Source organism: Physella acuta, unplaced genomic scaffold (genome assembly GCF_028476545.2).
Source record: "Physella acuta isolate Inbredline_101_S28 unplaced genomic scaffold, ASM2847654v3 ptg001491l, whole genome shotgun sequence".
NCBI classification, from domain to species: domain Eukaryota; kingdom Metazoa; phylum Mollusca; class Gastropoda; family Physidae; genus Physella; species Physella acuta.
In genome coordinates this window covers 16,443-30,985 of record NW_026733006.1, presented here as the reverse complement: position 1 = coordinate 30,985, position 14,543 = coordinate 16,443, and positions in this window count along the sequence as shown.

The following is a 14,543-nucleotide window of genomic DNA, read 5'->3' as shown; positions in this document are numbered from 1 at the left end:
TACATATTATAATATATATATATATATATATATATATATATATATATATATATATATATATATATATATATATATATATATATATATATATATGTATATATACTAGCCATCAGCACCAGTTACACGTGAATTATAGGCCTATATTTTTGTAATGCTATGTTGTTTGAGATACATATTTTATAATTTAGTTCTTGGTCAAAACGCAATGTGCTTTACTATACGTTGAACGATATTAGTGAAAAAGCAAAGAAATAACTAAATAGTAAAATATCCACACACATTTAGTATAACATTGGCTACCAATACCAATTAGAACATCAGAAGTAAGAACGAAGAAGACAAAGTAAATACAGAAATTAATTTAAGATGTCATGTTATCTGAAATTACTGAAGCAAACTTACACCATCTAATTTACAATTATTGTTTTACTGGTGTCACCATCCCAACATCCCCCCCCCCCCTGACACACACACACCTCTACATGTTCGATAAGAAATTTAGCTCCATCATCAAAGGATTTGTTGATTTGCAATTTTTTTCAATGTGGTGTCAGGGCCATCCACTTTGGTGGGTGGTGTATTTTGTTCTGATCACTACATTGTTCTGTGAAAGTTGCATTTGGTGTCCCCCCCCCCTCCTCCAATTAAACAAGTGGCATCAGTTTTTGCAAAAAATTATATTAACGAGCTGAATCGCGACGTAGTAAAGCCAAAGAAAAGACCAATCAGACATTGTTACCTCCCCTTCGTTTCAAATCGTTTAATACTAAATTATCTGCCCCTAATAGCCGTCACTAACCCAGCTCTACGATTGTAAACATTCAGGGTGAACCACGGCTCACCTTACAGGTGGGTATGAGTGTGGTGGCTAAGCTGTGTGGTGTTTTCTATGGTCTCTATGAAGAGAATTATATATATGTAAATCCTTCTATTACTTCAAGTGGAAAAAAGCAGTTTTCATAGTAACTTAAATGTGGTGTCACCCCCACACCGGTCGTTTGTTGAGGTATCAGCTATTGAAAATACTGAACAAAACAATTTGAAAATGGTAAAATGTAGCAAAGTTTTCAGTTGGTGTCGTTTGTAGCAAAGTTTTCAGTTGGTGTCGTTTGTAGCAAAGTTTTCAGTTGGTGTCGTTTGTAGCAAATTTTTCAGTTGGTGTCGTTTGTAGCAAAGTTTTCAGTTGGTGTCGTTTGTAGCACAAGCTGTGTCTGAGATGGATGAGGTTGACCGTGCTCTAGACTAGAAAGCTGGTTTGTCATCAGGGTTGTTAAGACGTGTAAGCCTTCCTGCTTGCCATTCTTCAATTTTCTTTCCTTTAGCATTGAGGTCAGGGTAACCCCAGCTCTGAGAGTGGCTGTTCATGTCTCCCACAACCAGGCAATCTTCATTGTCTGGCAGAGAGATGCGGTCCAGTTTCATGTCCTTATCACCGTTGGTCCGAAGATTACCTTCTGTTAGAATTAGCTAGGTACTAATTTTTTAAATTGAAATTTGCATATGGAATTTTCTTTGCTATTTCAGCTTTTAAAATTCTTAATTTTAAATTAGTAACTAAATTTAATTGAAAACAACTAGCTAAATTAAATAACTGACACGTAGACCAGTAAAGGTTCAACACTTTCATTTCATTAACCTTAAGATCTAGATCTAGTGATTCTTAGGGGAGAACTTGTTTTTTCTTTCTTTAATAAACGCAATTTTAACATAACATTATACTACACATTTGCATTTTCTGCTAAAAATATAATTGTAAATAGATGCAATGTAATAGAGATAAGAAAACTCCTAAAATAATGAAAAAACATGTCAGAAAGAAATATTACTATTGTAAATCTGTATCAGTCCTCGCAAGCCGATGATGAAAACGGTAATACTAAAGCGAACATGACCAGGCAAACTGACGCTGTAAATTACATGTCGGAGGGGTGGGGGGGGAATTAAGATAAGAAATTACACAAAATATAACAAACGCCTACGCATTTTAATAAAGTGTAATATTTAGATAAGTAGACGAACCAATGTATTAAAATGATTACTGTTTGTAGAAAACCACACAGCAGATCTGGGGCGGGTAAAGCTTGAGTAAGGTTTCGGTTTTTACCTTGTCATCCCGCCCCCCCCCCCCTCCACCCCCCCCACCCCCCCTTCCCAATCACAAAACCGACACTGATAGTGGCATGTTTTTACCTTTTAAAAGTGTTACCTAATACCGTACTATCAATACGGTATGTTAAATATGGTACTATATATGGTACTATATATATATATATTATTTATATATATACATTTTAAAATAATACAAATCACAATTTGAAAGCGATAAGTACACGTATATATATATATATATATATATATATATATATATATATATATATATATATATATATATATATATATATATACATATAACGTGAAATGAAAACAAAAACATCGTTTAAGGAAAAGCACAGTGTACTTTGAAATTTTGTAAAATAAAGGCCGATGTATAGGACGTTTTAAAAGTTTAATGCATCTAGTTCAGAACCTAGCAATTGATTTATTAATTCATCAGAATTATTTTAAATTTATAAATTTAAAATACTCAGGAAAGGTAACTCATAACTACAAACCGAAATATCGTGAGAGAAATTAAGAAATTAAGAAATAATTAATTTAAAGGAAAACTAGTGTAGTCTATTTTGTTTAATAAAAATACTATGTCTTTTGTATTAAATTTTTTTATCTTTAAAACGTTGTATCTAATATTAAGTTTATAATTTGTCAATAATTAAAAATAAAACAATTAGCTGAAATTAAAAAAAAATATTTTTTAAAATGTCTAATTTCAGACTCAACACTGGTGTCTAATTTCAGTTTTGTATTAGATCTATGTATAAGAGTATATACTCACAGAACAAAGAATACATATTGGAAACTCAACAACACGCTTTTAGAAAATAGCGAATACATCACAGAAATAAGGAAGCTAGCATCAGAACTCACACAGAGAGCATCAAACACACATGCACTAGAGCTCTGGGAAGATTTTAAATATATGGTACGGGAATACTCTATCAAAATAGCAAGGCAAATAAACACAGATAGGAAAATTATGGAAGAACTACTAGACAGACAACTAGATACGTTAATCAGTCATAATGCATCGCAGGACAAAATTGAAAAAGTAGAATCAGAATTAAACAAAATACAAACACATAGACACAAGGGAGCGCTAATACGTAGTAGAATAGATATGATAGGCAACGAAGACCCCTCCCATTACAACACAATTTTGGAAAAAATACACTGCAACAGTAAACAGATATGTGGCATAACAGATGACGACGGGACTATAACAAATGACCTGGAAAGTATAAAACGTCAGTTTACTTTATACTATCAAAACCTCTTCAATAAGGAAGATACAGACTATGAAATACAAGAACATTATCTTAAGTACACAACAAGGCTAGACAACAATGACTGTACCAAAATCAACGCGCCAATTACTAAAGAGGAAATATCCAAGACTATAGACGGACTAAAACTAAATAAAGCTCCAGGACCAGACGGACTAACCAATGAATTTTATAAAACCTTCAAAAATGACTTAATACTCCTTTTACACGCTACATTTCAGGACATACATGAAAGAGAGGATTGTGCTACAGATTTTAACAGGGCATATATAACACTCATTCCCAAAAATGATACGGACAGGACAAAAATTATAAATTACAGACCTATATCTTTACTTAACAGTGATTATAAAATATTGACAAAAACTTTAGTTAAGAAACTCGAACCCTTCATATCTAAATTAATACACCCCGATCAGCAGTATAGCATACCAGGTAGAAACATACACAATCACACGCACTTAATCAGAGACATCATACATTATAGCACGCAGAAAGACACACAACTAGCGATTCTTAGCATCGACCAACAGAAAGCGTTCGACAGAGTAGATCATACATGGTTAATAAAAACAATAGATGCTTACAACCTAGGACACTATTTTAAAAAATGGATAAAAATAATATATAACAATGCACATAGTCATTTATTAATAAACAACAGTGTTACAAGCGCCTTTCACATACAGAAATCAGTTAGACAAGGTTGTCCTTTATCTCCCCTACTATACATCCTAAGCTTAGAACCCCTACTAGAAAACATTAGACAGGACAACTCGATTAAAGGACTGTACATTCCAAACACGGTAGGCAAGAAAATACTTGCATACGCAGACGACACTACTTTCTTAGTACAAACAGAAAAAGCAATACAGACTGTAATAGAAAAATTCAACAACTTTGGGAAAGGGAGCGGGGGAAAAATAAACGCAGAAAAATCAAAAGTAATGGGTATAGGTAAATGGAAAGGTAAAGATAACTATCACATAGACATAACAATAACTGACAAACTCAAAATTTATGGAATAACCTACACTAGCGATCCCACAATAAACGACCAAGAAACTTGGACCACACTGAAAAATAAAATAAATCACAATCTGGAAAAATACCAATACTGCAATACAACCATTTTTGCCAGAGCTGCATTAGTAAACAGATATATCATTCCAAAAATAATTTTCGTAGCGACGAACTCTACAATACCCAACTCATTTATTAAAAAAACAAACAAGCACATTAGAGAGTTCATTTTCAAAAATACGATTAGAAACATTAGCCACAAAACCTTAATACAAAATAAATTAAATGGAGGTATAGGGCTACACGACATTCAAACTAAAATAAACACCTTCCGATTAAAACACCTGGATAGAATAAGGATAGAACCACATTATCATCCATTAGCACAATACTACATTGGGTTAAACATAAAGAGCATTTTAAAATTAAACATCATAACACCACACTATGGGGGAAATGACATAGGCAGCTTTTATAAAGAAACGCTAGCAACATTCCAAGGAAACAAAAGCATTATTGGGGAAGACACAAAAAAAATATACCACATCCTAATCAAACAACAAGCGACACCCTTATACACGAGAATTAGTTGGGCCAGGGAACACAATATAATAGACATTAAAGATACATTTAGAAACCTACATAATAAACGCATTACACCAAAAGAAAGGGAAATAGCATACAGACTGATTTTTAACACAACTCCAGTTTCACGAAATACAAAGTCAAATCAAAATGTTAAAATAACATGTCAAACGTGTAAACAAAATATACAAGAAACTGAGAAACACATTTATTTAGATTGTATATTAGTACAGAAAACAAAGCAAACACTTGCGAAAATATTAAACACCACCAATCAAACAGCCACAACAAATAAAGCGATCACACTTAATTTAATTAACACGACTAGACAAAGAACAGAAGACGAAAACAGACTAGTAGCAATGGCTATTTATAGATCGACTATATGGCAAATTAGGAATAAAGTCAGATATTTTTTCACAAAATACACGGACATCGAGTTAAAAGAAATATTTCAAGCAAAGCTAAGACATAGACTGGGACCTCATATTGGAACAATTTCCAAAAACACGAAGTACAGATGAGTGTATCATTATAGTTCATACTTATTTAATCAAAAAATAGTCCACCCTATTTAATTTGTTGAACGTTTTCATTTGTTAATTAGAGTCTTAAAGGATAAATTTTATTGAAACATTTTCTTAGATTTATACTGAACTTATGTTTTGTACTAAGCATCTAAGATTAGTAAATCTGGACATGGGTTATCTGCTGTATTCCTAGTGCTAACACTGCAAGGAAAAAAATTAACACTGTAACGTCGTCTTACAAGTTATAACGTCCCTTGTATTACAATTTTATTTTGGTTGTGTCCCTTGAATGTGTTTTGATTATGTATTTCCGGCAAAGACATGTTAGTATGAAGCTGTTCTCAATAAGGTTGTTAGGTATATCTGATGGCGTCTAGGGTTAGGTTCTTAGCTCAAGGAGTTGAGTAATGTATCCGACACAGTGGATAGCTCATACAAATATGAACAACAATGTAAGCGATTCATATAAAATAAATACGAATATCAGACATCTAAAACAATGGGGGCGAAATCAATGTATCCAATTACAAATGACATTTGGTTAAATGCTAGTTTCACTTAATAGATAATCAAGATAGAAATAATAATATTTTTATTTAATTACGGAAATTACGAATTACAAAAAAACTATTGTCTCGATTTTTTGTCTTCTATCGATATAACAATAAAAGTAAATGTAAATGTTTGAATGAATAAAAAATGTATAAAGTGTGACAAGAAATAAAAGTAAATGTAAATGTTTAAATGAATAAAAGAAATGTTTAAAAGAAATTTATAAAATGTGACAATAAAAGTAAATGTAAATGTTAAAAAAAAAAAAAAAAAAAAAAAAAAAAAAAAAAAAAAAAAAAAAAAAAAAAGAGTATATTTGATAGTCTATCTACTCAAAAAAAAAATTAAACCATCTTATATGAATGAAAGCAGGCTACAAGTAAGCAAGAAATATTACTATTGTAAATCAGTCCTCACAAGCGGATGATGAAAACTGTAATACTAAAGCGAAAACACAACTGACGCTGTAAATTACATGTCTAAGGCGGAAAAAATAGAAAAAAAAGGTCTGTTGTTTTAATATATTTATAAAATAATGTAATTGAAAATAGTACATACTCTTGGTCTACGCCAGGGGTCGGCAACCTATTGAGGTGTCAGAGCCAAAAGTTACAATATACAAAATTTCCCAGTTTTTAAAGAGACCTTAATAATTGTTTTTCCAGATTAAGGTATTTGATTAGGATTACCTAAATAATAACTTTTTTAATGGGTTTAAGTTTGAAAAAATATTTATTCATATAAAAACATATTCATATTTCGCACAAAACATAATCAAGTATTTCAACTATTTCTTTTAGGATAATAAAAACCAATTATAAAACTATCCCTACCCAATTTAGAGGCTAACAGCTATAAGAATATGCCACTCAAGTCAAATAAATGCACGGTAAAACATACAAAAATGCCTTCTGATTATAATAAACTTTAATATTAAAAAAAACGCACTTTGGTAGTTGAAAGCATGGAACCACTGCCACGGGGCTGGCCACATCACAGCTGTGGGGCTGGGCCTTGTGTCCATGCAGCTGTCAGCTTTTTGTATACGCTCTACTCCACCTATTCTTAGTGTTTTTATTTTAAAGTTGTTTTCCAGTATAATATTTTTATTATACTGGTCTAGGCAGTGGCATCGCCATGTCGGTTGTACCCCCCTTCGAACAACACACACGTATATATATATATATATATATATATATATATATATATATATATATATATATATATATATATATATATATATATATATACATATATGTATATATATTTATATATATATATATATATATATATATATATATATATATATATATATATATATATATATATATATATATATATATATATATATATATATATATATATATATATATATATATATATATATATCCCATATTATCCCAAGGTCTCAAATTTTTATATTTTTTTGATATGGTTTAGCTTTTGGGCACTGAATGAAGGAATGACTATGGATTTTTTTTTAATCAACACTTTTTAAATATCGATTTTTTAAAAAAACATACCATAAATGGGACGCTAGCAACGAACGGCCCCATGTACATTTATTGAAAAATAAAATCATTTATCACGAAATATGGCTAATAACGCGAAAATTAAGCTGTATACTGATTTTGTATTGTTAGACCAATGATTACATTGTTTAGGACAGCTAAAATAATGCTAATGATCAATTGGGTTAGCCATACCATAGTCTAAAATGCAGAAATTTTGTTCAAAAATCTAGTTTTTTTTTCAATCTACCATCCATCAAAGTGGACAACACTTGGAAATAAGTAAAGCTGTGACTAGTACATCTAATTATACACACATGATCACAAATATTGTTATTATTCATCGAAACTGTAATATAATTAAATATAAATAATTGATTTTTTGGGGGGGGCGTACTTGAAATTTTCAGGGGGGGGGGTTAAATTTCAGGGGAATGGTGGACATTGGTAAAAGTATGTTTTGTATATAAATTCCATTTTGTTCTGCTCCCCCCCCCCCCTCTGAAATGATGCCTGAAAGAAACACTGCCCTCAGTGAATTTGCAAAAGACGATCCGGTCCAGTCCCAGATGTCATCCAGCCATCTTCTCTTTTGTTACCCTCGCTATTCCCCCCCCCCCTCACAGGCGTACATTAGGACATCAGACATCTTATTTCTAGGGCACGGATCTGTCTCTGGGGGCTTGTATTGAGTGTTCATGGCTCTAAATTAGTTTGTATTCAATGGTATTAAATACTTCAGTAAGTGTAATTCTGAAAACTTAAAAATAAAATGTAAGTTTTTCAATATTTGCAATTTTTTAATACAATAATATATAAGAAAATATAGCTCAAGGTCATATTTAATTATCTGATAGAAATATGGTACTGCTACAAGTTTCAAATGTATTTTGCACTTAAAATGTTAATATTTTAGAAGATATACTTTTTCCTGTGCGCATGTTTTTTTTTTCGCCATTTTGACAAGTCCTGCAAATCCAGCCCTATAACATTTTTCTAAGTTAATTTTTTTCACAAAACACACAACCATTCAATAGTCTAACCATTTTCAAATACAATGAAACATAATTTGTGTTTTAACTAGTTTTTAATAAATTTTAGCAATTTTTTCTACAAGCGTCCCATAAGTGGGACGCTAGCAGAATATGGGATATATATATATATATATATATATATATATATATATATATATATATATATATATATATATATATATATATATAAATCTCTTCTGGGAGCCGTTAGAAAACAAGCTGCAAGCGCCTCCTTGCAGTCCCCTCTCTTTCTTTCTATCACTATCACTACCACCCCCACCCCACCCCCACATTTTCTGGTAAGCTGTGGTCACGCTAAATGTTTACAAAGCTAAATGTTTACAAATCGTAGAGCCGTAGAGCCGGGTTTCTATTAGGGGCAGATAATTTAGTTCGATTTTAAACTTACAGGAGGTAACTAAGAAATAACTAAGAGGAGGCTGCTTTCACGGGGGGGGAGGGGGGTTGTAGGGTCGGCGTTAGGGGAAAGGGGGGGGGGGTGGTGTTGGTGTTTTAAAGCAAATATTTTCAGTGGCAGCATTTGTACTGTCGAATTCACAATTTATGAATTACTGAAAAGTAGAAAATAAAACAACTAAATAGCGGCGTATAATACAAAATTTCCCAGTTTTTAAAGAGCCACTAATAATTGTTCTTCCATATTAGGGTATTTGATTAGGATTAGCTAAAAAAAATTTTTATTAGTTTTAGTATAAAAAATAAAGTATAATAAAAAAAAACAAATATAAAAAAAAACAATTATAAAACTATCCCTACCCAATTTAGAGGCTAATAACTATAAGAATTTGCCACTCAAGTCAAATAAATGCACGATAAAACATACAATACTATAAATACAGTAATTTAAATATGACACTATATATAATATAATAAAGTGTCGTAAATACAGTATTATAGATACTTTACCCCTTATATTCATAGATACGTTAGTATATGGCAAATGTAGGCTTTTATCTTGCTCTTTTAAATTTCATGTGAATTAATTAAATTAAATCCGAACCAAGAACTTTTTTTAAAATTAATTCGCTAACCCTAATTTCCACTTATACATTTAAATTAACCAAGAAGAATAACCTACACGTTTGCTCCCAAAATGGCTAAATGTACAAAGAAATTCATAAATAATTTTTAAAAATACAAAACATTGTTTACAGTGTAAATCAAAACTAGAAAAAAATTTAATATCTTACAAAAAAAAAAAGATCGCTTAGCCTTTGTTTTGTAATTTTAAATTATTATCAGGCTCAAATTTTAATTGCAAACACCTAGCTGAATTAAAGAATTGACTTGTAGACATGATGGGAAAGTTCAGGTTTAAACACTAGCTTTCGTTCGTAAATGGTGTAGCTCTGTTGATTTAATTTTATAATGACTAATTACTTGATTTTTAAAAATTTATCTAGGGTCATATACTTTCTCGTATACTTAAAATGTGTATCATAAAAAAAGAAAAAAAAATATTTATAAGAGAATGTAATTGAAAATAGTACACACTCTAGGTCTAGGCCACGGGTCGGCAATACTTTGAGCTGTAAGATCCAAAAGTTACAATTTACAAAATTTCCCAATTTTTAAAGAGCCATTAATAAATGTTCTTCAATATTAAGGTATTTGATTAGGATTAGCTAAATAATTTTTTTCATGAGTTTAAGTATGAAAACATAAAGTATTTCAACTAGTTCTTTTAGGATAATAAAATCGAATTATAAAACTATCCCTACCCAATTTAGAGGCTAATAACTATAAGAATATCCCACTCAAGTCAAAATTAAAGGACGGTAAAACATACAGAAATGCCTTCTGATTAAAATAACCATTACTATTGAAATTTTTTTTTTTAAAGTGCACTTCGGTAGTTGGAACAACTGCCACATGGCTGGCCACAGCACATTCGTGGGGCTGGGTCTTGTGTCCATGCAGCTGTCCGCTGTTTGTATACGCTCTACTCCACCTATTCTTAGTGTTTTTATTTTGTTTAAAGTTGTTTTCTAGTATAATATGTTTATGAGTTATGAAAATAAAATAATATCATTATTATGGAACTAGCAAGCCGCATCCTGACATCAAAAGAGCTGAATGCGGCTGGCGAGCCGCAGGTTGCCGACCCCTGGTCTAGGCAGTGGCGTCGCCTTGTTGGGTGTACCCCCATCTCCCCTAAACATTCTCGAATAATCTTATATAACTTGGAATATAGACATGATTTTTACAAGCTTTTATTTAACTCACTTGCTTGTCAGTCTGTCGTCAGTCGTCAGTCTGTCTAGATCGAAACGCCGGAGTGAAAATTCGGACACTTCTACTTGACCGATACGATTCACAGTTGGCACGTTGGTCAAGACATAAAGACAATGCAATCTGAAATTAAATTTGACTTAATTGGATGCCTAATTAATTTTTTATGAATTAATTAAAATTTGGACCGAATTAGTAGGCATGTCTATCCAACCACACCACACGCGTCATCAAGTTCAATAGCTGCGCCATCACGTTCAGTAGTCGCTCAAAGGTTTTTAGTCATGTAACTCTATTGTAAATAAAACATGTAAAGTAGGCCTACTGAAAAAACAATTCATAAAAAAACGTTTTAATAACAAGCTTTTATGTACTAATGCACTAAAAAGTAGAAAATAAATTATAGACTACTATTTAAATAACTATAAAGAAAAGCGTGGGTGTCTTCCTTAACATTAGTAATTGTATCCAATAGATACTAAAGTGACCCACGCTTTTCTTTATAGTTATTTAAATAGTAGTGTCTAATATTTATGGGGGGGGGGGGGGTTGTGATCTGCTCTCTTGAGTAAAAGTATATTTTTATTTAGTTTACTTTTTTTATCTTAACACACAGACAATGTAATAGGCAGTGATCTGCTCTTTTTTCTGTTTTGTTTGTTGAGCTTACATCAGTATGATGAGCATCTGTTGCTGATGTTGTTTTGTTTGTTGAGCATACTTCAGTTTAATGAGCATCTGTCGCTGATGTTGTTTTGTTTGTTGATCTGACTTTGATGAGCATCTGTTGCTGATGTTGTTTTGTTTGTTGAGCATACTTCAGTTTAATGAGCATCTGTCGCTGATGTTGTTTTGTTTGTTGAGCTTACTTCAGTATGATGAGCATCTGTTGCTGAAGTTGTTTTGTTTGTTTTGCTTACTTCAGTATGATGAGCATCTGTTGCTGATATTGTTTTGTTTGTTGATCTGACTTTGATGAGCATCTGTTGCTGATGTTGTTTTGTTTTTTTTTTCCATAAGGGCCAGATCGACATACCCAAAGAAAAGGAAAGGCTAGAAGCTAAGAAAAACAGTTTGGCCAAAAGTCTGGCCAAACTTAGGGAAGCGGCCAAGGTTCCAGATTATGAGAGCAAGGTGCCTGAAGATGTCAGAGTTAAAAATGAGGAAAAGGTAAGGACACACACTATACACTCTATATGATGTACACATTCTGCACACTTTACATGATGCACACACTCTACACACTCTACACACTACATGATGTACACACTCTGCACACTATACACTCTATATGATGTACACACTCTGCACACTTTACATGATGCACACACTCTACACACTCTACACACTACATGATGTACACACTCTGCACACTATACACTCTATATGATGTACACACTCTATATGATGTACACACTCTACATGCTCTACAGACTCTACATGATTTGCTTACTCTACTTACCCTACACACACTATACACTCTACATGCTCTACACGTTCTGCTTACTAGCCATGCCCTACACACTCTATGCAGTCTACATGTTGTGCTCTCTATACATTGTACACACTCTACACAGTCTACACGCTGTACATACTCTGCACAGTCTACATGATGTGCACACTATACACTTTGTACATGATGTACATACTTCATATGCTCTACATACACTATATGCTCTACTGACTCTACATGGTTTGCTTACTCTACATACTCTACAGACTCTATGCAGTCTACATGTTGTGCACTCTATACACTGTACACACTCTACACAGTCTACACGCTGTACATACTTCACATACTCTACAGACTCTACATGGTATGGTTACTCTACGTACCCTACACACACTATACAGTTTACATGATGTAGGCCTATATGCTATACATGGTCTCAACACTATGCACTAACACACATCACACGCTCTATGCACTATACATACTCTACACATGATAAACATTCTACACATTAAACTTTAAAGATTCCTCAATAATTATAAATTAAAATGTTTCAAAACATTAGAAGATACTAGATACTTAAACTTGTTATTAAAAGCAACAAATTAATGATATTGTGCGACAATCTAACTTTGAACATTCTCTTCCACGCCCCCCCCCCCCACCTTTGTCACTTATCTTAATCAACTATTTTTTTTTAAGTTAAAAAAAAAAAGTCTACCACCCAACGAAATGGGATTTATGTAGAAAACATACTTTTACCAGTGTCTGTCCCGTCCCCCTGGTGGATATCAACCCCCCCCCCCCCGAGAAAAAAGTCTGGAAAAAACGCCCCCCCCCCCCCCCAGAGATGCCTGGAAGAAACTGCATCAGATGGCTGCCCATGACATAAGCAAAAATAGTAATCAAGGGAGATAATCAAATTTTTTCTTAACTTCCGTCACTCCCCTTGTATGATATATTTAGAAAATTTGTGTGACTATTTGTGTGACTGCAAGTATTGCACTACACTCGTGTCGTAGACATAAAACGATCAAACACAAGCCAGCTATCGGACTGAGCCGTGGTGGTGTGGGTAAAACCATGACTTTATCAACAGAGCCTAAAGCTGATGATTTGTGCTCCAGTTCTCGGGCTGGGGTACAACCACACCACTAACTCGATACTCAGTTCTTTTGCCGGTTTTGTTGATTTGTTTTTTTTATTTTAAAGTATTATTCGTATCTAAAGCTTTTATTGCATATTTAATTTTATCATATATTTTTCTTTAAAAAAAAATAGTTATATCTAATAAAAGTTTAAATAATTTATTTCCTATACACTATGAATAAAACACAACCTTTATCCCAACCTAATTACGCATCATTCATATGCTTACTAATTTGATTAAAATAATAAAAATCAGAGACGATTGCCTTGGTGATTTCATAGAAAACAATTTCGTAGGATTCATGCACATGTTATAAAGTAGGTTTTTAAAGGGCACAATTTGAATGGTAGAGATACACACCTCTCACACCCCCCCCCCCCCCCCCACCACTTCTAGAGATGCTTAGAAGAAACTCTACTTGCTTGGTAATTATGTGATTTTAATTAATCAATTAAATAATAAACTGATAGCTTGAGTGATACGGGGTTTGTTTGTTTTTTGGTGGGGGTAAGGGGGTGGGGGGGCACTATTATTTTTAAGACATCTATTAAAATCAAACTTATCTATAAGACTTACATTTCCAAATCTAAGACTTATCAATTCAACGCTAACCCTCGTCTATTCAATTCTAAGACTTATCTATTCAAGACGTATCTATTCAACTCTAAGATACCTATTCAACTTTCTCTTTCTTTCTTCTATTCATGACCCGAAATGTTTTTGCTCTGTATAGCGTAGTTAATTTGAACAAATGATCCTATTGACAGGGCCCATAATCTATTGCTGGAAACGTGACATGTCGTGGTTCTCTCCCCTTGCGGTATCGTGTTTTCCAACCAAGGGTTTGTGTATAGGAGTTTCCTTTTCAATCGTGTGTTCAATACTTTGAGGCCATCGATAAATTGACAAGTTTTTTTTTAAGGAATGTGTTGAGACAGTAAATAGGACATATATGTTCAGATAGATCTAGTAGGCTCTTGTGTAAAGTTGTTTTCTAATTATGTTTGGAGAATTATTTTGTAACTGAAAATTGTAAGTTTGCTTTTAATTA